Here is a 26,794-nt window from a genome sequence, read left to right as displayed (position 1 = left end):
CCACCCCCCCCCCCCCCCCCGCTCCATCAGGTGTAGCTCCTTGAGCTTTCCACCTCACACGTTCTTCTTCAGGGGTATCAGCATGTAGCTGTGAGATGTCTATCGGGGGTTCGGTTTTAGCCGAGGCGGCCGTTTTCAAGGTGGATTGTGCTGCTTTGTTGGCTGCCAAAAAGGGGGGAGTTGGTGGTACTAGTGATCTCCCGTAGGATCCCCCTTTTTACCAATCCCTTTACAATTTCTTCGACTGCCTTTTTGGCCTCGGGCTTAATCGGGTACTGTCGGTGTGGTTGATGTTCTGGTCCTTCCACTAGTATAGGGGGAATTTTGACTAATCCATCATAGAAAGAAATCATAGAAACCCTACAGTACAGAAAGAGGCCATTCGGCCCATCGAGTCTGCACCGACCACAATCCCACCCAGGCCCCAGCCCCATATCCCTACATATTTACCCACCAATCCCTCTAACCTACACATTTCAGGACACTAAGGGCAATTTAGCATGGCCAATCAACCTAACCCGCACATCTTTGGACTGTGGGAGGAAACCGGAGCACCTGGAGGAAATCCACGCAGACACGAGGAGAACATGCAAACTCCACACAGACAGTGACCCAATCCAGTATCCAGTTTTGTTTCCGGCCATACCCCGGGGATTGAGGCGCAGATGGCGCCAAATCCATTACCTTCTAACTGCCAGTTGCGTCCAGTTGCAGATGCTGCATGGATGGTTCCTAAATGGTTTACACATGTTCCTACCCTGTCTTTTCTCCCATTGGGGCGGGGCCAAATCAATTCACCTTTCCCGCAATCTATTAAGACTTCGTATTCCTTCATCAGGTCATTTCCCATAATGGTTCCTTCATTATTTTGACATACATAAAATTGCATAGGTATATACAAGTTATTAATTTCTACTAGGGTGGTTTCACTTAAGTAGGCAGGGGTCTTCTGTCCGTTAACACCCCTTATATAAATCATTTTATTCGTGGTGGGCAAGGGTAGGTCAGTGATGGATATGGAGGCTCCCGTGTCCACCAGCATTTCGCATGGTCTGCCCCCTACTAGTGCAGACATGTAGATTCTACCCTCCTTTCTACCCAGGCTTGTGGGGGCTGCCTCCCGTCAGTTCCCTTCCTCCACGGGGGGAGGGGGAAGGGGAAGTTGGCTCGGCCTGCCGTGCTTGCTCCAACATGTGGCCTCAGTGTAGCCAACCCCATTGCAAAACAGACAGGTAGGGGCCTTCCCACTACCCCTCTTTGGAGCTCTACAGTTTTTGATGAAGTGACCCAGTTTCCCACAATTATGGCACGCACCCCTTGGTTCATCTTCTCTACTGTTTGCACTAACATTTTCCTGTTTTATTCGTGGGTATGGTTGGTCCATTTCTAATTCCAGATGCCCATTCTACTATTTCATCATAAGTCTGGTTATTGAGAACTCCCATTTTAAGGATTTTTTTGGTGAGCTGATGACAGCCCATCTTTAAATGCTTGTAAAAAGGCTCTGTCTGTTCGGGCAGCTTCGGGTATTCCCGAACATTCTTGGTATGTTCTAAAGAGTCGCTCCCCAAATTCAGAGGCTCCCTCACTCCTTTGTTGTTTAATATTGGTAATTCTAGACCAATTGGTTGGTGCGTTGCCCAAGACCCGTTGGACTTCCGCCTTGAACCGATTAAATGGTTCAATCATTTCCTCGATCTTGGCGTTTGTCGCTGTCGCGTACGTCCACCTCCCGCCTCGGTAATCCAACCGAGGTCATTCGGCATCAGCTTGACCTGCCGCGTCACCCATTAGTCTCCACTTATCCTGGGGACAAGCAGCCCGTACCAACTGGTGTGTATCTCGCAAATGTAACTGGTGTCCAACCCAAAGGGTGTCCAGTTCTGCCCAAAATTTGCTATTGTTGCTCCGGGGCTGGAGCTTTCCCAGGGATGTCAGAACTTGCTGTCTTTCTCCTGGGGTAAAAGGTTGGTATTGTGCAGTGGGATTCTGCAATGTCCCGGCCCGAGTTATGGGAGCGAGATCATGGACCTCTTCCTCACCGGGGTCTCCCACTGTGCCGTGGATTGTACGGACAGCCCGTAGGGAGGCAAGGACCCCCAGCCGGGGTCCTCTAAACATTGGTTTCTCTTTTCCAATTCTCTATTGCGTGCTTCCAACATTTTAATTTTTTCTTTGTCATCAGCCCATTTCTTACCCGAGACTGAAACCTGTTCAATTAATCCGGCCAATTGATGAACTAAGAGAACTCCAATTTTCTTAGTTTTGTTTTTCTTTTCCTTTTCCACCCATTTTCGTTGTTGGTCTAGTGGATGGTCTAAATCCCATCCCCCTTTTATCATCTGTTTTATGAGTCTGTCCCTCTTAATCATAAATTCATTTATTAGGGACCCAGGGGGTCCCCACTGTCTTTGTCCCGCCATAACACTGATAAGTTTATACTCACCACCTGGAGTGATTTATTCTCCTTTCTCGCTCTCATAGCTCTCGCTAGGTCGCTCTTATCGGAGTCCGGTGATACCTGTAAAAGGGTTGATCAGATCCCTCCGTACCACCGCTTATACTATATATTTGTTTAAGCCGGCTTCTCCTCAGAAGGCTTTTCCTTCTAACTCTGGCGAGCACTCAGTCTCTATCTCACTCACGTCTGAACATCACACACTCTTATCACAGATGATTACCTACTGCATTTTGAGCCACTCTATTTAAAGTTCGGTAATCTATTCCGGTGTCCCGGTCGTGGCCATTCGACCGGACCGTAAACAGATCATCCCGGACGAGCCCCCAATTGTTGTAGGTAAGAAACCTCTGACACTATTAGTGGATCAAGATGCAGGTTTATTTTCACAATTGTGGGAGACGTGAGGTTCCTAACATTGGACCCCCAAACGTCTCATCAAATATGAGTTAAGAACAGAGTTTTATACCTCTCGGTCCCGCCCCTTATTATAAATTTTTACTGTCTATAATTCATGGTCAGATTCCCGCTGTATGAGCAATCTCCAAGGCCGCGATCGTTCGTCATTACCTTGAAACAATATCACAGGTTTTTCACAAGCAAGTTAATCTGACATACATTCAGGAGACAACGGTTTTCCCTTATCTGGTCCGAATGTAAGAAACAATGAATTCTAACCAAAACAATGAATTCTAACCAAAACAATGAATTCTACAGCACTTCTCATACAAGCTCTAAATATCACAGAGGTCACTTTGACACTTTGAGTTTTGAAGGTTATTAACCCATTCCCGACTTCACTCCCCCCTTTTTGGTCGGGTGCCAGGTGGTCTACACATGGCCCCTATGACCAACTCAGAACCAAATGTTACCAGCATATGGGCCCAGCTCTTCCTTTTTTGGGAGGTCTGTCCCCTCTGCCTGTACACTTGCGACCGTCATAATCCACGCTGTTACTGTTTTGCAACAGGCGTTCAATAAAGCCATACAAACACAGCAAGTAATTACAATTACAATTAATACAATCAATCCATGCATCAGGTATGAACCCCATGACCCGAACCATTGCCCCAGCCAGCCCGGAGGGTTATAATCATGATATTGGTTTCCTTCTTCCTGTATTGCTTTTGCAACTTGCTAAGCGAGTTATATTCTCCGAAGCTTCGGGAATATACGTACAACATTCGGAGCCAACTATGGCACATGTTCCTCCTTGGGAGGCGGGCACATAATCGAGTGCTAATCGGTTCTGTAACGCCACAGTCCGAATAGCTATGACCTCTGCTGATATTTCAGAGACGGCTGTGCTCACCTCCTCGAACCTATTAAAGACCTCATTTGTTCCAAGGGCAGAGGGGCTACACAACACCTTTCCCACCACTGGTAAAATGTCGGTGGTATTAGGAATGTGACGGACATGCCATCCTGTATCTTCTCACTCATTTTTACACCCCATCCTATACTGTCTGTAATCAGCATGGTATTGGAGAGAAAGATATGAGTGGTTCTAAGGCCCTGGAGAGCATGATCCATTTAGAAATAACAGCAGCAAGCTTTTGTGGATTTAAACATAGAGGGTTATTTATTTACACTTTCAACTTGAAAGTCTGAATGCTATGTCAGTCACTCCGTCAAACAAGAAAAATACAGTTGAAAAAAATTGTGCTCTTTTGCAAGTTGCAAACAAAAAGAATAATTCACAGTTTGCATGCCAAGCTTGTGGAAATGAATAGTCACTGCAGGTGCAGTAATGGTGTATTTTTCCATGTTGTAGTTCAGCATGGTTCCAATAGCGGATGTTGAATAGCAGAATTATTGCAGGATTCCCTTGAAGGGATGAATGTTCTGTAGGTCACAAAGTTAAGCATTTGTCGTTTTTGTACCAGGAGGTCCAATTAATTTACAGATGGACTTAAGAGTTGTGGAAGGCTGGGAGGGCTCTTTTACCTTTAGGTTCTTAAAGGTACAGGTGACACAGCCTTTTGTTGCAGCAGTTGGAGTTTTTTGCAGACTGCCCATGTCTCCCTGAGTCTTCAGACAAAAACTCATTATTTTCAGCCAGTATAGTCACATGACAGATGTCCCCTCCGGAATGGCTTAACGCTGAATGCCCTTGGTATTCAATGGGGATAATGGATGAGTTCTTCACACTTACTCAGGAGGGATTGGTTTCTGCCCAGCTCCCATTATTCGGATTCCAACTTGGCCACATGGTCCTGAATTTTGTGCTTATCGAGCGCCAGAGTGGGTAGGCCCAGAAACGATGTAGAATCTAAGCTGCTCCTGGGTGAGATTGCGTTGTCAATGTGGTTTCACACTGAGTGGCTATTTAAGGCTGGTTCAACATGTAACGCATCTTCTGGTAGACTGGGCGAAGCGGGTGGGGTGGGAACAAGTTAGGCGCTGGGTCCAATAGGGATTGAGCAGGGTTTTAAAAACTCTGCAGGCAGCAGCCTGAAGGTTGTCAGGAGTTGTGGGGAAGGCTGCGGGAGCATTTCACAGAATCAAAGAAGAAATATATGACCCCCCCTCCTCCCCAACCATTAACCTCAATGGAGGGCACACTCACTCCTGCACACAGGTCACAGCCTTACTCTGGACCAGACACCAGTGCAGAGACCAGCACATCAGTGGGCTTGATTTCGTCAGCTGCCATGAGGAGCTGGCAAAAGCAGAGAGTGCCCCAGATGCTGGAGACCAGGATGATGCTGAGTCTGAGGGAAGTGATGAGCTTCTGGCGTCATCAATCAGGCAGCATTGCTGGATGTCCAGTGGGGTGTGTGGGGAGAACTGGCAGAGATCTCTGAGGGTCTGCATGCCATGGTCTCTGTCATGGAGGGGCCCATGTGAGCATGAGCACTGCGGTGACCCTGGTCTGCGAGCGCACAGCCTCATCCATAGAGAGAGAGAGTGGAGACACTCATGAGGAGGCAGCTCTGGGAAAAGAATCAAACATTCCTGGGGTAGAGGTCGGACCTGCAATCCCTCACACAGGCAGCACACAAAGGGAATGACCTCAGGAGATCAGAGTGGACGAGGCACCCAGATTCTCTGCTAGATACTCCGCCATCACTGTTGTGCAGGGAGGTTCTAATGAACCTCATGTTCGTATTGATGCCATTGCAGTCCAGCTGGAGGTGCACATTATCAAGGCTTCCCTGAAGGTTTCTGATGTCTGCTTCTACGTCCTCACCCTTAGCAGATTATCAGTAGCTTCATCCTCTGGGACATCTGGAACTGTCTCACTAGCCTCAACCTCCAGTCAGTCTCTCCATAACAGAGCCAGATTATGCAGAGCGCAGCAGGCAACAACTAGAAGCAACACTCACTCCGGAGGATACACGGCGGCATGGTAGCACAGTGGTTAGCACTGCTGCTTCACAGCTCCAGGGACCTGGGTTCGATTCCCGGCTTGGGTCACTGTCTGTGTGGAGTTTGCACATTCTCCTCGTGTCTGCGTGGGTTTCCTCCGGGTGCTCCGGTTTCCTCCCACAGTCCAAAGATGTGCGGGTTAGGTTGATTGGCCAGGTTAAAAATTGCCCCTTAGAGTCCTGAGATGTGTAGGTTAGAGGGATTAGCGGGTAAATATGTGGGGGTAGGGCCTGGGTGGGATTGTGGCCGGTGCAGACTCGATGGGCCGAATGGCCTCCTTCTGCACTGTAGGGTTTCTATGATTCTATGAGTAGTGTTCCCCCCGATTGGTCCAGGCATCTGGACTGTATCTTCAGCAACCCAATGGTCCTCCCTAGCACTGCCCTCACTGAGGCGTGACTCCTGCTGTACCTCTGAACTGTCTCTGCTCTTGGGTGCCGGACTGGGGTCCTGAGCCTCCTCGACAGGAGAGAGGTCTTGTCACCCAGGAGCCATCCATCCAAGCCAGCAGGAGCAACAAACAGCTTTGGCACCTGTGAGTATCGCAGGATGTAAGCATGTACCTTAAGTTGCCAGGGTAATGGGTGCAGACTTGTTGAAGTGGTGTCTTGTGGCACCTACAATCTGCACATTCATTGTGTGGAATCCCTATCCATTCATGAAGGCTCTCATCTAAACTACAGGCGCCTTGATGGCCACATGAGTGTAGTCAATGGCACTCTGGATGTGGGGGAAGGCTGCAATCACCACAAAGTTTCTGGCCCTCTCAGCCTCGCCGACATCGTCCGTCTGATAATGGGTGAATGTCATCACCCATCTGAAAAGACTGTCAGTAATGGGCTCGACACAACTATGAGCAGCAGGTTAGGACACACAACATAGATCCCCCACTGACCCCTGGAGTGTACCAGTGGCATAAAAGTTGAGGGCTACTGTAACCTTCATGATCTTCAGAGCCACTGGCATAGGGTGTCTACACAGACAGATGGAGGCAGTCTCTGGCCCAATCATCTAGCGTATGGTGGTGACAGGGTCCCGAAAGAGGTGGAGCTTCTTCCGACACTGGACCTTGGATATGTGGAGGTAGCTGGATCACTGCCTGTACACTCTGGCTGCAGCGTAGTGGCATCTCCTGCTGAGCCTTCCACCATACCCTCCCTGCTGACCCTGCACGTCCTGTGCCTGCACCTCTTCTCCCACATGTCACCCCCTGGGACACTGTATGGGGTCACCTGGCCTTCTCTCCTTCCTAGCCCTCTCTACCTCCTCAGAGGAGGTTCCACCAGCTGAGTATACAATCCCTGTAGTCAGAAATGCGCAAGGCACTGCCTCATGCAGTGTACTCTGCTGAAATCTTCAAAAATGGCAAGGAAAAATGTCCCAAAAGAAAACTATCCACACATGGAATGCACCAGAAATGACAGAGCAATCTCTCAAATTGCATAAATTTCACAGCAAAAAACTCTAGCCTAAAGAGACAGAGCCTTTGCTCCAAGGACCTTTTATCCTACCCTTGGATAAGAACTTGAGAGATCACCATAAAATCACATGGACAGTGTAGAATTCCTTTCAGTTGGTAAACTGATGGCCTTAACGAACCCTTTATGGATTGCTGGGTATGCTTCCTACTCCCGTGCGCTGCTGCTGATCCTTGTGTGCACAGTAACATCGCGTCGCTCACCTGGTGCAGAGCATCATTGATCGCATCCATGTGGCCACCACGTCACCTAGCAACTGGCCAGCAAGATCCATGAAGAGGAAAGGTTTCTATTGCACAGAATCATAGAATCATAGAATCCCAAAGTGCAGAAGGAGGCCATTTGACCCATCAAGTCTGCACCGACCATAATCCCACCCAGGCCCTATCACCATAACCCCATGTATTTACCCTGCTAATCCCCTTGACACCAAGGGGCAATTTATCATGGCCAATCAACCTCACCTGCACACCTTTGGAGTGTGGGAGGAAACTGGAGCACCCGGAGGAAATCCACTCAGAGAATGAAGTCATAGAAGTCATAGAAACCCAACAGTGCAGAAGGAGGCCATTCGGCCCATCGAGTCTGCACCGACCACAATCCCACCCAGGCCCTACCCCCGCATATTTACCCGCTAATCCCTCTAACCTACGCAACCCAGGACTCTAAGGGGCAATTTTTTTTAAACCTGGCCAATCAACCTAACCCGCACATCTTTGGACTGTGGGAGGAAACCGGAGCACCCGGAGGAAACCCACGCAGACACGAGGAAAATGTGCAAACTCCACACAGACAGTGACCCGAGCCAGGAATCGAACCCGGGACCCTGGAGCTGTGAAGCAGCAGTGCTAACCACTGTGCTACCATGCCGCCCATTTCCTCAATGTTCAACTGGTCTCCCACCATAATAAGGAATTCCTCCATGTTTGTTCTCACTTTCCTCACAGTTGCCATGACTCCTTCATTCTCTGATAATCCAGGCTACCTCAGAACTTCATTCTAATTCCCAAAGTGCACGGATGGAATCTAGGGATATCACTTGAAGAGATGGCTACTCAACCCTCTACAGGAGCCTCAGGTAAAGACACAGATGTCCATATAACCAATATCCCTTGCTCAGCAGGACAGCTATTGAGCAGGACATTATGTTTTTGAAGATATGGTTCTGGCAGTTGGACCAGTCAGGTGATGCCCTCCAGTAATCGCCTGTAAGGGTCCCATTGTGGGAGTCTCTTGAGCTCTCCATAACATTAACCTTCGGAGGTGGGAGGACGTTGAGGATGGTGAGGCCATGAAAGAAGACAGCTCATGAAGAAGCAAGAGTGGGAGGTAAGTGAGGAGGTGAAATTGGAGGTAAAAGGATATGACATTAGACAGTGAGGTTCTCCTGCTGCATGAGGACGTAGCCTACTCGTGCTACTCTTCAGGATGGGGACCTCACTCCTCTCCCTCAACACTTTCAGCATTAGATCCAGGTTAGCATTGATGAAGTGAGACCTGTCCTGCCCTCAGTGCAAAGCTTTTCATGCTCCTGTGACATCTCATTTCCCTCTGGTTAAGTGGAAGACTTTGGCACAATCACATTGAACTAATTTTCAATTAATCCAGCAACATCTATAGGGGATAGTCACCTGTTAAAATCTACAAGTGTAATTAAGCTGCGGCAGTTTTATTTGTTTGAATTTGTTTAGATAATTTGAATAATATGGTACTTCAAGAAGTTGCCACTAGGTGGCGGGTTTGGGATGCACACAGATGCTAGTTATTTTTAGCATAATTTCTTTAAAGTGTCCTGTTAATTATTTAATAGGCTTGTTATGCAGTGATGCTCTGTTGCATCCTACAGCCTTGCATCAGATGAATTTTAAGTGTACACAACAGTGCACAAATTATTGTTTATTTTAATTTGAAAGTGAAGTTGGAATCTGAATATAGGCACAAATGTACCCATTGGGCCCGATGTTACCATCAAGCTGCTCCCGTTTTCGGGCGCGAAAATTTGGTAAAGTCGGGCATGAGGCCGGTAGCGTGATCAGTGACCACCTCCGCGGCTGTTTCCCCTTTACCAATGGCTGAAAATGGTCACGATCGGGACTGCGCCCGGAACACCCAACTATACCAGCACTTTCCCTTTTACCACCGCGTTCGCCCGTCCAGATTTGGGGTGAAACAGACATGGTCTGCAAAGGTAAGGTTCGGGCGCTCCAGATTCTGAAGAGATAAGTTCAGAGCTTCCAGCGGCTCTCTAACTCAGATCAGTGGTGGGGGAGGGGGAAGGGAGGCGGGTCAGATGGCTCTCTGGTGGGGGGGGGGGGGAGGGAGGTGGTTCAGATGGCTCTCTGGTGGGGGCGGGGGGAGGGAGGTGGTTCAGATGGCTCCCTGGTGGTGGGGGGGGGAGGGAGGCGGTTCAGATGGCTCTCTGGTGGGGGGAGGACAGGGGGTGCGGGGGGGGGGGAAGGGGGCCCGCTGCCACTCTGTGTGTGATCGGTGGGGGGGGAAGGGGGGAAGGGGCTGCGATCAGTCGGGGTAGCAGAGGTGTGGGGGGATAAGGGGGACAGTAATATTGTGGGGGTGGGGCAATGTCTGTGGGGGCCAAGGGGGAGCAATGTGGTAGGGGAGTGTTTGTGTATTTTTTTCCTCTGCACATGCGCAGTTGAAGGCTCCGATTGGAGCTGCAGTGTTTCGGACACGTTAAGCCCCGCCCACAGGCTTCTGCAGCATGATTCAGAATCGCTGATTTGTTTCCAGGCAGAGTGCGTATTGGGGCATCGGAGAACGGGTCTAAAAGTCGGATCTGAAACACTCCCTGATTCAAGTCTGCCCAGCACTTAGAATCAAAATGATAAAATAGGGCCCTATAACATATTCCTCGGATGATGCCCACAGGATATAGTTTTTGGGTGGAGGTTTGTACCACCCTTTGGGTGAGTTTGGTGGCAAGGGGACATTTAATCAGATGGGAGTTTGGCAAGTTGGGGTTGCCACCACGTTTCCACCTCCATCCTAATTGAGTTTGTGGTGGGAAGGCTCGTGGATGGCCTTCCTTTCCTGCCACCCATTGAGACCCTTATAAGGGCAATTAATGCCCACTTCGAGGCTTCAGTTTGCCACCGCTGGGATTAACCCAGCAGTAGGAGGGGAGCTCGCCTTGCAGGGAGCAGGACAAGCAATGGGACCCAATATTAGGAAGGTAAAGGAAGGGAGTCACTGAGAGATTCCCCTACACCCTTGCCACCCCCCACCTCCTACTGCTGCTCCCACCCGTCCCCTCCACCTTCCTGATGCCTCTCTCTCCCACTTCTCTTCCCCCTCCTACTTCCCCTCCCACTTCTTGCTGCTATTCCTCCCCCCCCCCTTAATGTTACAAAGCCAATGTTCAGAGAGAACCGGGCGGGCCTGAATTCATTCCTTGCTTGCTCCAATAACCAAATTCAAATTCCAATTGAATCCAATTCAAGTTCCCCTGAGAGAGACAAACAAGATCCAAGCTGACAAGTTAAGGCATTGCACCCCATCTTGGGCTTGATCTGATGCTTGATCTTAGTCAAAAGGCTGAGACCGGGACTGTTGTTGTAGGTCCCAGGGTATCGGCTTGTTGCTGTAAGGTGCAGCTCTTCCTTTGGTTTCCAATAAAGGGTTTCTGGTGATGGGAAATTGGCCTTGGCTGAGTTACTATATTGATAATGAGGAATAGAAATAAACCAATCCTTTTGTCTCTCCCTGGACAACCTCCGTAAGTCAAGAAGCTTCTCCGATAAGGAAAAGCAGCTGTGCCTCTTTTCGGGAAACCTGACCCCGATAGCACTAGTGGGGAAGACTATGCCCAATACACTGAGCACATGCATTACTTCTTCCATGCTAACAACATTAAAGGAGATGAAAAACAAAAGGTGATATTGTTGACAGCATGTGTGGTCCCGACTTTCAGCGTGATAGAAGTCTCACCTATTCACATGCCCCGACTCAAAAACTTTTAATGAGCTAATAGACCTGGTGAAAAACCATCATAACCTAAAGCCCCCTGTAATACTCCAGAGATAACGCTTTGACATGGCACAGGGAACCCCTGGGGACCCTATCACCGAATTCTTGGATAGGTTATGAAAATTAGCAGAACATTGCGAATTCAGACCACCTCTAAATGAAATGTTGCGAGACAGATTGGTATGCAGCATAAATAACCTAACTACCCAAAAGAAGCTGATGGCAGAACCCAATATGGATTTTAAAAAGCCATTGAAATAGCTTTATCAGTGGACAAGCAGAAAAAGAGGCTCAGGAGCTATAGGGAGCATCAGGCAACAATGTCTTACAGCGAGAGGCAAGGGCCGTGTGTAACCAGTCCTCAATGGAGAGTGCTTGTGTAAAACAGGTGTTAGAGAGCCCTCTATGACATTGGGGCTCTAGTCATAGAGTCATAGAGGTTTACAGCATGGAAACACGCCCTTCGGCCCAACTTGTCCATGCCACCTTTTTTTTAAACCCCTAAGCTAATCCCAATTGCCCGCATTTGGCCCATATCCCTCTACATCCATCTTACCCGTGTAACTATCTAAATGCTTTTTAAAAGACAAAATTGTACCTGCCTGTACTACTATCTCTGTAGTTTCAGACACTCACCACCCTCTGTGTGAAAAAATTGCCCCTCTGGACACTTCTGTATTTCTCCCCTCTCAGCTTAAACTATGCCCTCTAGTTTTAGACTCCCCTACCTTTGGGAATAGATATTGACGATCTAGCTGACCTGTGCCCCTCATTATTTTATAGACCTCTATAAGATCACCCCTCAGTCCCCTATGCTCCAGAGAAAAAAGTCCCAGTCTATCCAGCCTCTCCTTATAACTCAAACCATCAAGTCCCGGGAACAACCTAGTAAATCTTTTCTGCACTCTTTCTAGTTTAATAATATCCTTTCTGTAATAGGGTGACCAGAACTGCACATAGTATTCCAAGTGTGGCCTTACCAATGTCTTGTACAACTTCAACAAGACGTCCCAACTTCTGTATTCAATGTTCTGATCAATGAAACCAAGCATGCCAAATGCCTTCTTCACCACTCTGTCCACCTGTGACTCCACTTTCAAGGAGCTATGAACATGTATCCCTAGATCTCTTTGTTCTGTAACTCTCCCCAATGCCCTACCATTAACTGAGCAAGTCCTGCTCTGGTTCAATCTACCAAAACGCATCACCTCGCATTTGTCTAAATTAAACTCCATCTGCCATTCATCAGCCCATTGGCCCAATTGATCAAGATCCCGTTGCAATTGGAGATAACTTTCTTCACTGTCCACTATGCCACCAATCTTGGTGTCATCTGCAAACTTACTAACCATGCCTCCTATATTCTCATCCAAATTATTACTGTAAATGACAAATAACAGTGGGCCCAGCACTGATCCCTGAGGCACACTGCTGGTCACAGGCCTCCAGTTTGAAAAACAACCACCGGGCAGTCAAGGAAAGGCAGTGACAACCCCAAGAGTTTAGAGAGCATACTCCAGAGAGGTATGTGTGCCAGACAATGGATTACTGCAAGCATTGTCAAAGGGCACAGCCAAGGTGAAATTTTAGGAACAGGCAAAATGCATGCTGCCTAGTGAAGAAGCAAAGCCAGTACCTGACTGAACCATGCAGGTATCCCCTCTTCCAGAGACAGGGACATTACAATTGAATCATATCACCACAACAAACGTTGCCCCTATAGTGGTAGAATTACTGGTAAATGACCATCCAGTTGGAGAGTTGCGGTCTCCATTGTTGCAGGATAGAGATCCAAGTGCAACCAAACTGGCATCCAACTCCTGAGCTTGGAGGACACGAAGGCCAAACTAGCCACCTATACAGGGGAACCGTGACTTACAGGCAGCAATCAGCTCGCCTCCCATGCATTGTTGTATGGGGAAGGGTCAAGCTTTACGGAGAGAATTTGGCTCCAGCAAATCCAGCTGAACTGGTTGGAGATCTTCAGGCCAGACATGGGGGGGACTTTATGAAGTTATCAGTAGATACCCTGGAGTTTTCCAAGAAAGCCTGGGAAAACTAAAAAGGGCCAAGGCCAAGATCTATATCAACCCCAATGCTACAGCGAGGTATTTCTGAGCAAGACCAGTTCCATACTCCCTACAGAAGATGGAAACTAAACTATGGCAGCTTGAAAGTTTAGACATAAAAAGGCCCATGCAATTTGCAGAATGGACTGTATCTCCGTTCTGAAGCCTGACAAATCAGTTAACTTTCGGGGGACTATAAACGAATAGTCAACAGGGTTTCTAAACTCGATAGATACCCCATGCACTGAATCAAAGACTTTAACGCTAAATTAACAGATAGTAAGATGCTCTCTAAATTGGACATGAGCCACACCTATCTGCAGTTTGAATTGGCGGAGTCCTCCCAGAAATATGTGATGATCAACACACACAAGGGACTCTATGAGTATAATCGCTTGCCCTTTAGGGTCTCATCAGCATATGCCAATTTCCAACGAGTCATGAGGAACATTATTCAAGGGCTACCCAAAGTAGCAGTGTCCTTACATGACATCCTGGTCACAGGGGCTTCGGAACAGGAACACCTGGCAAACTCAGAAAGGGTCTCGCAGAGATTTTTAAGAGCGGGAGTGTGCGTGAAGAGGGAGAAATTCCAAGCAGCTGAATTAACCTATTTAGGCTACTGAGTAGAGGGCAAAGGGCTACATCCTGTCGAAGATAAGGTAAAAGCCATCATGGAAGCACCAGCTCCAGGAACACCACAGAGTTAAAATCCTTCCTGGGATTAGTAAATTATTATGGAAAATTCATCAGATTTTAATGCAGAATGTAATTTGTCTTCAAATGTTCTCTAACAGTGGTTTTATGTGTTGCTATGCAAACAGTACCTTTGTAAAATATATACTCCAGGCACTTTGTGACTTCTCTATACTATATTTACTCTGATTGTCAGTCCTTTTTAGTCCCAAATTATTCTAAACTCCCTCCTACACTGCCGATCTGATTTTTCTAGTTTATATGTAGATTAAAATGCCTCGTGCAGAATTGCAAACATCTCTTTCATATACATGCTGACTTTACTTCATCAATGATGGAAGGATAAAAAGACTGAATAGGTGATTGTCAAGATTATTTACTTTTCCGTGGACTAATTAATCTCCCTTTCTTCTGTCTTTCAGATTTCTCAACAAGAATCATTGAAGCTGCACAAACATGATTCCTCAGAGTGGCATGGTGGCACAGTGATTAGCACTGCTGCCTCTCAGTGCCAGGGACCTGGGTTCCATTCCAGGCTTGCATCACTGTCTGTGCGGAGTCTGCATGTTCTCCCCTTGTCTGCATGGGTTTCCTCCGGGTGCTCCGGTTTCCTCCCGTAGTCTGAAAGACGTGCTGTTTAGGTACATTTGCCATGCTAAATTCTCCCTCAGTGTACCCGAACAGGCGCCGGAGTGTGGCAGCTAGGGGATTTTCACAGTAATTCCATTGCAGTGTTAATGTAAGCCTACTTGTGATTAATAAATAAACTTTAAACTGTTTTCTGAGAGAATACCATCACAGGACATGGAGGCATGTACCAGCACAGATCCCCACACCTCAATAGTTCACGCTGGACAGTTAAGGTTTCACCTGGTGATTCACAATTCACAAGTGAGCACGGGCAGACACTGGTGGCAGGGACAGCTGGAAAGAGTCTACGGTGGGGAACACAATCGTCTCCAAGCTTTGCTCACCTGGATCCAGATACAGAACCTTAGGCACAATCAGTGAGATGAAGAGTGTTAAAGGTACAGGAGCAACTTTGTAAGAAACTGTTCAATGTTCTATGCACTGCCTCCAGAATAACATAAAGGCTGGAAGAGTCTCCAGTTAAATTGCTAGGGGATTGGTGGTGTAGGGAATTGTGAGACAATAGGCAGGATTTTCCGGCCACCCTCGCTTCAAAACTGGAAAATCCCGCCCAAGGTCAATGGACCTTTGCATGGTCGCCCCCCCCCCCAACTCCCACCTTCCCCACCCCCATCCCCCCACCTTCCCCCTGTCTGTTATGATTCCTGTAGCAGGCAGGAAGGGAAAATTCCCCCCCCCACATGTCATAGAGACAGAACTGGCCTTTGAGGATCTATCAACATGGTTCTCAAATGAGTCCGTGCAGCTCCTGGCCATGGTTTTGCAGACTTTGAATCTCCATATGTAGTGGTAATGTTACTCACTAGGTAATCCAGAGGCCTAGGCAAATGCTGAGGAAACCTGGGTTCAAATCTCAACAAGGCAGTTGGAGTTTAAATTTAATTTCTAAATCTGGAATATAAAGGTAGCTTCAGTAATGGCGGCCATAAAACTATCATTGATTGTTTACAAAAATAACGGTTTGGTTCACTAGTGCTCCTTAGGGAAGGAAATCGGCCATCCTTACCTGTGACTCCAGACCCACAGCGCTGTGGTTCACTCTTCATTGCCCTCTGAAATGGCCTGATAAGGCACTGAGTTCAAGGGCAATTAGGGATGGTCAACAAATGCTGGCATTGTCATCAAGAATAAATAAATCAAAATGTCTGCCAGGCTTAAACAGAATGACAGACATTTTATCCATGGCCTTAACACATGTGACTAACCTTCACCAAGCTGCTCTCCAGCATAGCAGTGCGGGTCTAGTAGAGGTGATGTGATAGGCCCAGGAGAGGGATGATAGCAAACAGGAACATGGAAGTAGGAATTCTGCGCATAATCCTCCCACTTTTCACTTGTTTCCCTTCTCCTCAGTCAGAAGCTGACTTGTTGGCTTGTTCCCAGTGGTTGGGTTTGCCCCTGTTCAGGATGCAGCTGGAGCAGTGTTTGGTGGTGCTAAATTCTCCCTCAGTGTACCCGAACAGGCGCCGGAGTGTGGCGACTAGGAGATTTCCACAGTAACTCCATTGCAGTGTTAATGTAAGCCTATTTGTGACACTGATAAATAAACTTTAAATAGGTGTTGTACCATGTAGGAACAGTAGGAAAAGCCAGAATAATTTTTCTAGTTCACCAAGTGAATCCACATGGGCATGTAACCAAAAGCATTTGATTTTAGGAGACCGACAGAAAATGTTTTTCTTTGCACCACTTTCCCATATAATCCATTTTTTGGTAACTTGTCTTTTAATTTGACTGATAATAAATGTAAAAACATGAGGATGCAGGAACCATTGGCTGGGGATATGTGCAATGGATGGTTGGTTGGTAAAAGAAAGAAATACTTGCATTTCTATAGCACCTTTTACTACCACTGAACTTCTCAAAGTGCTGTGCAGCTATTGATGTATTATTGAATTCTAGTCTCTGTTGTATTATAGGAAATGTGGCAGCTAATTTTGCACATAACAAGCTCCCTGAGACACTTGAAGTGCATCTTCAGCATGCTGATGGCTTGTTTGATCACACATCTGGTGGTTACATGGAGATCAGTTGGGTTTCATTGGTCATGTTTCCAATGGATGTTAAGAGTCAAGTTTGCTGTTAGCATCTCCTGTCTACTACCTGCCACCCCATGAGTCTGCTTGCAGGCCCAAAGAAGTCAGGGATCCTAGACTACCACAGGGTGAGGCCAACATGGCTGCTCCCTGGGAATCTTGTGGACACGTACATGATTTTATTCCTGTGATTCCAAATGCACATTGATGGAGTGGAAATCCTGCAGCTGAAGAACATACATGGTTGATGTGAAGGTGTGTGGATTGCCATGTGTGTTCAGTTGGTAGTGTCCTGCATACATGGAAAGCCAGCCAGAGCTGTGAACTTGTGCATCCCCCACTTTTGATTGGCTTAATTGCAGGCAAAGTTGACATATTTGCAGTTCCTGGCAAACAACAACTTATATTCATTCAATACCTCAACATAAAGATCCTAAAGGAATCCCCCTGTCCCCTGACCCCAGTACCGGTGCAAAGCTCCCAACTCTCCAAAGAAGTGAATGAGTGTGGGAGGATTGCAGTGCGGAGCGCTCCTGAGAGCGTTGATCACTCCACCATTCTCACCTTTATGATACTTAAAAAGTTTTTGGGAGAACTCCGCCCAAAGTATGATATTGAGCCACTTGAGAAGAATTTAGGTCAAAGATGTAGATGATTAAGGTAGAAAAGCAAGGTAGAAAGGGGTAGAGAGGGAATTCCAGAGCTTGGGACCTAGGCAACTGAAAGCACAGCCCCCAGTGGTAGAGCAATTATGATTGGGAATGCATAAAAAGCCAACATTGGAGGGGGCAAAATCTTTGGTCGTTGTGAGGTTGGAGGAGATTACAGAGAAAGGGAGGGATGTGGGGTTGGAGGAGGTTACAGAGAAAGGGAGGGATGTGGGGTTGGAGGAGGTTACAGAGAAAGGGAGGGATGTGGGGCTGGAGGAGATTACAGAGAAAGGGAGGGATGTGGGGTTGGAGGAGATTACAGAGAAAGGGAGGGATGTGGGGTTGGAGGAGGTTACAGAGAAAGGGAGGGATGTGGGGTTGGAGGAGGTTACAGAGAAAGGGAGGGATGTGGGGCTGGAGGAGATGACAGAGAAAGGGAGGGATGTGGGGTTGGAGGAGATTACAGAGAAAGGGAGGGATGTGGGGTTGGAGGAGATTACAGAGAAAGGGAGGGATGTGGGGTTGGAGGAGATTACAGAGAAAGGGAGGGATGTGGGGTTGGAGGAGATTACAGAGAAAGGGAGGGATGTGGGGTTGGAGGAGATTACAGAGAAAGGGAGGGAAGTGGGGTTGGAGGAGATTACAGAGAAAGGGAGGGATGTGGGGTTGGAGGAGATTACAGAGAAAGGGAGGGATGTGGGGTTGGAGGAGGTTACAGAGAAAGGGAGGGATGTGGGGTTGGAGGAGATTACAGAGAAAGGGAGGGATGTGGGGTTGGAGGAGGTTACAGAGAAAGGGAGGGATGTGGGGTTGGAGGAGGTTACAGAGAAAGGGAGGGATGTGGGGTTGGAGGAGGTTACAGAGAAAGGGAGGGATGTGGGGTTGGAGGAGATTACAGAGAAAGGGAGGGATGTGGGGTTGGAGGAGGTTACAGAGAAAGGGAGGGATGTGGGGTTGGAGGAGGTTACAGAGAAAGGGAGAGATGTGGGGTTGGAGGAGGTTACAGAGAAAGGGAGGGATGTGGGGTTGGAGGAGGTTACAGAGAAAGGGAGGGATGTGGGGTTGGAGGAGGTTACAGAGAAAGGGAGGGATGTGGGGTTGGAGGAGGTTACAGAGAAAGGGAGGGATGTGGGGTTGGAGGAGGTTACAGAGAAAGGGAGGGATGTGGGGTTGGAGGAGGTTACAGAGAAAGGGAGGGATGTGGGGTTGGAGGAGATTACAGAGAAAGGGAGGGATGTGGGGTTGGAGGAGGTTACAGAGAAAGGGAGGGATGTGGGGTTGGAGGAGGTTACAGAGAAAGGGAGGGATGTGGGGTTGGAGGAGGTTACAGAGAAAGGGAGGGATGTGGGGTTGGAGGAGGTTACAGAGAAAGGGAGGGATGTGGGGTTGGAGGAGGTTACAGAGAAAGGGAGGGATGTGGGGTTGGAGGAGGTTACAGAGAAAGGGAGGGATGTGGGGTTGGAGGAGGTTACAGAGAAAGGGAGGGATGTGGGGTTGGAGGAGGTTACAGAGAAAGGGAGGGATGTGGGGTTGGAGGAGATTACAGAGAAAGGGAGGGATGTGGGGTTGGAGGAGGTTACAGAGAAAGGGAGGGATGTGGGGTTGGAGGAGATTACAGAGAAAGGGAGGGATGTGGGGTTGGAGGAGGTTACAGAGATAGGGAGGGATGTGGGGCTGGAGGAGATTACAGAGAAAGGGAGGGATGTGGGGTTGGAGGAGATTACAGAGAAAGGGAGGTATGTGGGGTTGGAGGAGATTACAGAGAAAGGGAGGGATGTGGGGTTGGAGGAGGTTACAGAGAAAGGGAGGGATGTGAGGTTGGAGGAGATTACAGAGAAAGGGAGGGATGTGGGGTTGGAGGAGATTACAGAGAAAGGGAGGGATGTGGGGTTGGAGGAGGTTACAGAGAAAGGGAGGGTTGTGGGGTTGGAGGAGATTACAGAGAAAGGGAGGGATGTGGGGTTGGAGGAGATTACAGAGAAAGGGAGGGATGTGGGGTTGAAGGAGGTTACAGAGATAGGGAGGGATGTGGGGCTGGAGGAGATTACAGAGAAAGGGAGGGATGTGGGGTTGGAGGAGATTACAGAGAAAGGGAGGGATGTGGGGTTGGAGGAGATTACAGAGAAAGGGAGGGATGTGGGGTTGGAGGAGGTTACAGAGAAAGGGAGGGATGTGAGGTTGGAGGACATTACAGAGAAAGGGAGGGATGTGGGGTTGGAGGAGATTACAGAGAAAGGGAGGGATGTGGGGTTGGAGGAGGTTACAGAGAAAGGGAGGGTTGTGGGGTTGGAGGAGATTACAGAGAAAGGGAGGGATGTGGGGTTGGAGGAGATTACAGAGATAGGGAGGGATGTGGGGTTGGAGGAGATTACAGAGAAAGGGAGGGATGTGGGGTTGGAGGAGATTACAGAGAAAGGGAGGGATGTGAGGTTGGAGGAGATTACCGAGAAAGGGAGGGATGTGGGGTTGGAGGAGATTACAGAGAAAGGGAGGGATGTGGGGTTGGAGGAGATTACAGAGAAAGGGAGGGATGTGGGGTTGGAGGAGATTACAGAGAAAGGGAGGGATGTGGGGTTGGAGGAGGTTACAGAGAAAGGGAGGGATGTGGGGTTGGAGGAGATTACAGAGAAAGGGAGGGATGTGGGGTTGGAGGAGATTACAGAGAAAGGGAGGGATGTGGGGTTGGAGGAGGTTACAGAGAAAGGGAGGGATGTGGGGTTGGAGGAGATTACAGAGAAAGGGAGGGATGTGGGGTTGGAGGAGGTTACAGAGAAAGGGAGGGATGTGGGGTTGGAGGAGATTACAGAGAAAGGGAGGGACAAGGCCTCAGAAGGATTTGAAAACAAGAACAAAAATTTTAAAATCAAATGTTGTTTGACTGGGAGCCAATGTTGGTTAGTGAGCACAGGGGTGATAGGGGAATGGGGTTTGGTACGAGTTACGACAGGGGCAGCAGTTTTCTGTGGTATGATCACATGTACCCTTAAGCAAACGTACCTTAAACCACTGTCAGTCATAACCTAATCAACAAGGTGCAATGTATTAGTCCCATGACTAATCTGCACACGACATGATAGAGATCATACTATATTTAGCCTCCTAATTAACTCTAACTATAAATAGTCCTACCTTCAAATAAAGAACTCACATTATTGTTTTGCCAATCCTTGTGTACAATTGTTCTGTTTATGCTGAATAAAGATAAGCATAAGAAACTCTTGTTTACACTGGGTAGAAGGTGGGAGAGCACCCGAAACAAGCCATCAATCACTGTCTTAAATAAAAGCAAAGTGCTGGAAATCTGAAATAAAAACAGAAAGTGTTGGGAAAACTCAGCAGGTTTGGCAGCATCTGGGGCGAGAGAAACAGAGTTAATATTTTGAGTCCAATCTGATTCTTCTTTGGAACTGAAGAGAGGGAAGAATGTGATAGATTTTACGCTGTTGAAAACTGGTAGGTGGAACAAAATGGGGAGGTCAGGGATAGGTTAAAGGGCATTGGAGATTAAATGACAAATAGAACGAAAGGCATAGAGAGTGGGAATGGCAGTAGTAAAGGAATAAAGTATTAGTCCAGTGTTGGTGTTAATAGAATAAAAGTCAGTGCCCGGATAAAGGTAAAATACTGAGGATGCTGGAAATCTGGAATAAAAATAAAAAATGCTGGATAAACTCAGCTGCATCTGTGGAGGGAGAAACAGAGTGAACAGGGGTGACCATACCGCTCATCGCACTGGCTGATCGGCGGGGTAAGCTGGTAAGATCGGGCAAGAGGCGAAAAACCCGGTTCCTGCCCATTTTCCCACCTCTCACAATGATACGGCACTGATTTGCTGGCGTCATCAGCCTGGCCCTTGGGAAGGGCGTGAGGCTAATTTAAATATTTATGAGCTGATTTTGATATGATTAGTGAGTCCTGGCCACAATTGATAGGGCCTGGATAAGATGCTCTGTTGGGAAGCGGTTAACGACCTGGCTAGTGGAGGACCTCACCGGCGAGGAACCCACATGGTCCCCACCAATGGGGACCTGATGTGATCGCCTCATTGGCGGGACCAGAGGCCATTGAAGCCCCCCAGGTTGTCAGGGATGGAGTGGGCAGTGCCCCTTGGGCTGTGCCAGCCTGGCACTGCTAGCCTGGGATATTGGCAGAGCCCACCGGGCACCTTGGCAGTGCCCATCAGGCACTAGGCACTGCCAAAGGGGTGGGACCTAAAGGGAGGGGAGGTCCTGGAGGAGGCAGGGTCTGAAGAGACAGGCCCATGTTGGGGGGTGGGGCCATGTTGAGGATTGCAAGGGGAAGGAGTGAGGGCATAAGCGTGGAAAATGGGTTGGGCACAGTTGAGGACCCTGTCAACCACAGTGGGAGGAAATCCTAGGTTGAGAAAAAAAGAAGACATATTGGAAAGTGGCATCATGGGAAAAGTTGTGACGGAGATGGAGAAACTGGGAGAATGGATTGGAATCCTTACAGGAGGCAGGGCCTGAGGACATGTATTTGAGTTAGTTGTGGGAGTTGGTGGGCTTGTAATGAATATTGTAATGAATAGGAATGGCACGGTGCCACAGTGGTTACTACTGCTGCCTCAGCACCAGGGACATGGGTTTGATTCCAGCTTTGGGTGACTGTCTGTGTGGAGTTTGCACTTTCTCCCCATGTCTGCATGGATTCACACAGTCCAAAGATATGCAAGTTAGGTGGCTTGGCCATGCTAAGTTTCCCCAAGTGTCCTAGGATGTGTGGGTTGGGGGATTAATGGGGTAAAAAATGGGGTTACAGGGATAGGACCTGGGTAAGATGCTCTGTTGGAAAGTTGGTGCAGACTCGATGGGCTTAATGGTCTTCTTCTGCACTGTAGGGATTCTATGGTTCTACGAATATTAGGAACACTCTATCCCCAGAAATAGAGACAAACAGCGGATGGGAATGGAAATTTTGGAGATGGACGTTGTGAAAGTGAGGGAAGGGTGGCCGTTGGAAGCAAAATTGATGAAGTTTTCAGTTCCAGTTGGGAGCATGAAAGTGGCACTGATATAGCCATTAATGTAATGGAGGAAGGGTAGAGAGAGGGAGGCCTGAGTAGGACTGGAAAAAGGAATGTTCTGCCTTCCCCACAAAATGTAGACGTAATCATGTGGGTACCTGTAGCCACACCTTTCATTTACAGGAAATGAAACGTTAAAGAAGAAATTGTTCAGTGAGAGAAGAAATTCAACTAGGGAGAGGAGAATGGTGGTGGATGGGATTTGTTCAGGCCTTTTGCTCAAGGAAGAAGCGGAGAACTCTCAGAGCTTCCTACTGGGGGGAGGGGAATGGAGGTGTAGCGAGTTAAAGAGGAGACGGTTAAGGCTGGGAAGCTGGAAATTGCTGAGTTGATGAAGTGAGTAAAGAATCTTTACAGTGTAGAAGGAGGCCATCCGGCCCATCGAGCCTGCACCGACAACAATCCCACCCAGGCCCCATCCCCGTAACCTCACATATTTACCCTGCTAATCTCCCTGACACTAAGGGACAATTTAGCATGGCCAATCCACCTAACCCGCACATGGGCAGCACGGTAGTACAGTGGTTACCATTGCTGCCATGTAGTGCCAGGGACCCAAGTTCGATTCCCACCCTCGCGTCACTGTCTGTGTGGAGTTTGCACGTTCTCCCCGTGTCTGCATGGGTTTCCTCCGGGTGCTCTGGCTTCCTCCCACAGTCCAATGATGTGCTGGTTAGGTGGATTGGCTGTGCTAAGTTCTCCTTCAGTGTACTCGAACAGGCGCCGGAGTGTGGTGACCAGAGGATTTTCACAGTTAACTTCATTGCAACGTGAGTGTAAGCCTACTTGTGACTAATAAATAAACTTGACCTTTTTTCACTTTTATCTTTGGGCTGTGGGAGGAAACCGGAGCATCCGGAAGAAACCCACGCAGGCACGGGGAAAATGTGCAAACTCCACACAGAAGTGACCCGAGGCTGGAAATGAACCCGGGTCCCTGGCGCTGTGAGGCAGCAGTGCTAACCACTGTGCCTCTGTGAATCATGAACGTAGGTGGGAAGGGACTGGACAAGGGGAGAGAAAATGGAGTTGAAATTAGTTCTGTGGGGCAGGAGCAAGCTGTAATGATGGGTTTATCTGGACAGTCCTGTTTGTGGATTTTACAAGGAGGTGGAAGTGGGCTGTATGATGTTGAGGGATTATGTGGTTGGAGTATGCGGAGGGAAGATCTCCAGAGGAGATGAGGATCAGCAAACACTTAAGCCGGAATTGTACCGGCACGCCCTCGGAATCGGAGCGGGCGTGCCGGTACAATTCCGGCCTAAGTGTTTGCAATCAGCCTCTGTAAAGTAGAGGCCAGATAATTGACCCACTTTTCTAAGCAGGTTTGGTCATAAAATCAGAGATGAACCTGCCTTCACAATCACAAACAGGCAGTCAGCTGTCTTCTGTAGTTTTGGCTGTGTGGGCAATCCTGGATATATCTCTCGCGGGGCCCGGCAATGATTCCAAAGGTAAAAAGGTGAAGGCAGCGATCACTTCAATGGTCATTGGTTACTACCTGAAAGAACAACCTGAGCTCCTAACACTGCTGTTCAGACACCTAAAAATCTCTTGAACCAATATTACTTACAACAAACATCTGTGGGAAATCAGACCCAGGCTACTACTGCCTAAAATTCATCCCCACCACATTCAGTTAGTGCCCAGGAACCAGGTCCACTTTTCCACCAGAGATTACACAGTGTTGAATACTTACCAGGCTTTAATTAGGCAATGTGCTGAAGTTGCAGTGGGGGAGTGTGTCCCATTCACAGAAAACGTACAACCCTAGCTTCACTAGCATGTTACCAGCGATGAGGAATTGTTGTTTTGAAGAGAGATTTGAGATGTTGGGGCTTTATTTCACCAGAATGGGAACATTAAGGGATGACTTGATAGATCTTCAAGGTTATATATAGTTGTAATCAGGTAAGTAGCAATTGACTTCTGCCAGACAGTAGCAAGAAGGCACAAATTTAAGGTTAATCATAATAAGCATTAAAGAGGAGGTTAAAAAGCGCAGAGACTTATTATGCTGTGGAATTCTCTGCCACAAACGTTGTTGAGGCACACAGCATGACTTTTTTTCCTACAAGAGAATTAGATTATTCTTTGGAAAAGAAGAACATTAAAGGGCATGTGGAATAAGCAGGAGAGTGAGATTAGACAAGATGAAAATGGAAACAAGCCTCAGCACAGATTCATTTATGTAAAATTATCTGTTTTAAGTGATGAAATTCCAGGAATCATTGCATCTGTTCTAGATGTCAGGAATGTTCTTGTTCAAGAGTTCATGTAATTACATTGTTGAATGTATTTTACATTACGTGAAATATTTTAAAATAGTTTTGTTCATATTTTAAATCATTACAATTGCTGCATTGCCAAGTTGAAAATTTTTGGGAACATTGTAAACTTCTGAAGTTAACGATAACCTTGAATGTTGTGTGAACACCTAATGCCGCACAGTCGATAATATTTGTGCCTGGAATGAATTATTAGAATCTTGAATAATTGCAAATCAAATTCTTCTTTTTGCTATCAGTGTCAGATTGTACCAGCCAGCTCCATTCAACAGATTCTTTTGAGCTCTGCAGTTGGTGGATCTAACATTTTATACATCAAGCAGCCAGGGAGGGAAAACTTTGAACAAACCTTTAACACACAACTCCACCATAAGCACCACACTGTGACAAGGGAGGTGATGGCTTAGTGGTATTGTCGCTAGACTATTAATCCAGAAACTCAACTAATGTTCTGGGGACCCAGGCTTGAATCCCGCCACGGCAGATGGTGGAATTTGAATTCAATTTTTAAAAATCTGGAATTAAGAATCTACTGATGACCATGAAATCATTGCCAATTGTCGGGAAAACCCATCTGGTTCACTAATCTCCTTTAGGGAAGGAAATCTGCCATCCTTACCTGGTCTGGTCCATGTGACTCCAGAGCCACAGCAATGTGGTTGATTCTCAACTGCCCTTCAACTAGGGATGAGCAATAAACGCTGGCCAGCCAGTGATGGCCATGCCCCATGAATGAATTTAAAAAATGCAGTGACTGTAGCTGTATCTCCTATCATAAACCACAGAAACATGGAAACATGCAGCATATTCAACATATTGGGCCCGATTTTACCATTTTCATTCTAAGTGCTGAATCTGGGCGCAATTCAGATCCGAGTTGGAAATCTGTTCTCAGGCGCCCCCTCAGTCTGGAAAAAAAATCGCGAGTCTGAATCGCACTGTGGGCGGGGCTTATCGCATCTGAAATGCTGCAGCTCCGATTGGAGCTTTGAACTGCGCATGTGCAGTGAGAAAAGAATTTAAAAAATGTGCCCCTGTCACATCACTCCCGGGCCGCAAAAAGCAGATAAAGCTCCCCGGGAACGATGGCCCTCACAGATATTGCCCCACCCCCACAACCCCCCACCCCCTTATCCATCCACCCACCCTCCACTATCCAGACCGATCGTGACCCTCTGCCCCACTTCCCCTCTGCCGATCGCCTGCAGAGTGGCAGTAGTCCCTCCCTTCCCCCGCACCGATCACCTGCTAGAGTGGCAGCGGTCCTCTCTGCCCCTGCCCCCCCCCCGCCCCCCCCCAGAGATCCATCTGGCCTCCCTCCCTCCCCCACCAGAGACCGATCGGGCCTCCCTCCTCCCTCCCACCACCAGAGAATGGTCGGGCCTCCCTCCTCCCCCCCCACCAGAGATACATCTGACCCGCCTCCTCTTCCCTCCCGCCCCCCCACCAGAGAATGATCTGGCCTGCCTCCCTCCCGCCCCCACCATCGGTCTGAGTCAGAGAGCCGTTGGAAGCTCTGAACTTATCTCTTCAGAAGCTGGAGCATCCAAAACAAACCTTTGCCGAGCATGTCTGTTTTGCGCCGAATCTGGACGCGCGAACGCAATGGTAAAGGGGGAAATGCTGGTAAAGTTGGGCGGGCAGCCCATTAATTCAATTTAAATGCAAGCGGCCATTTTCGGGCCTTGGTAAGTTGGGCATCTGTGCAGACGCAGGCATGGATTGCGTTAGTGGCCTCACACCAAACTTTACCAAGCTTTCGCTCCCGTCCTGACACAATGGTAAAATTGGGCCCATTTTGTCAATCCTCTGAAAGGGCTATCTAATTAACTCCATTTTCCTCTCCTTTTCCCATAGAACTTCAAGTTCTTCCTTTTCAATTATTTATCCCATTCCTTTTTGAAAATTACTAATTAATCTACATCAACCAGCCTTTCAGGCATTCCATATCATATATACCATACATAAGACTCAGGAACAAGAGTAGGTCATCAGCTCTTTGAGTCCACTCTGCCATTCATTGAGATTATGGCTGACCTTCTGCTTCAACACCATTTTCCTGCTCTAT

The sequence above is a fragment of the Mustelus asterias genome, chromosome 2 (assembly GCF_964213995.1).
Source record: "Mustelus asterias chromosome 2, sMusAst1.hap1.1, whole genome shotgun sequence".
NCBI classification, from domain to species: Eukaryota; Metazoa; Chordata; class Chondrichthyes; order Carcharhiniformes; family Triakidae; genus Mustelus; species Mustelus asterias.
This window is presented reverse-complemented; position numbering follows the sequence as displayed.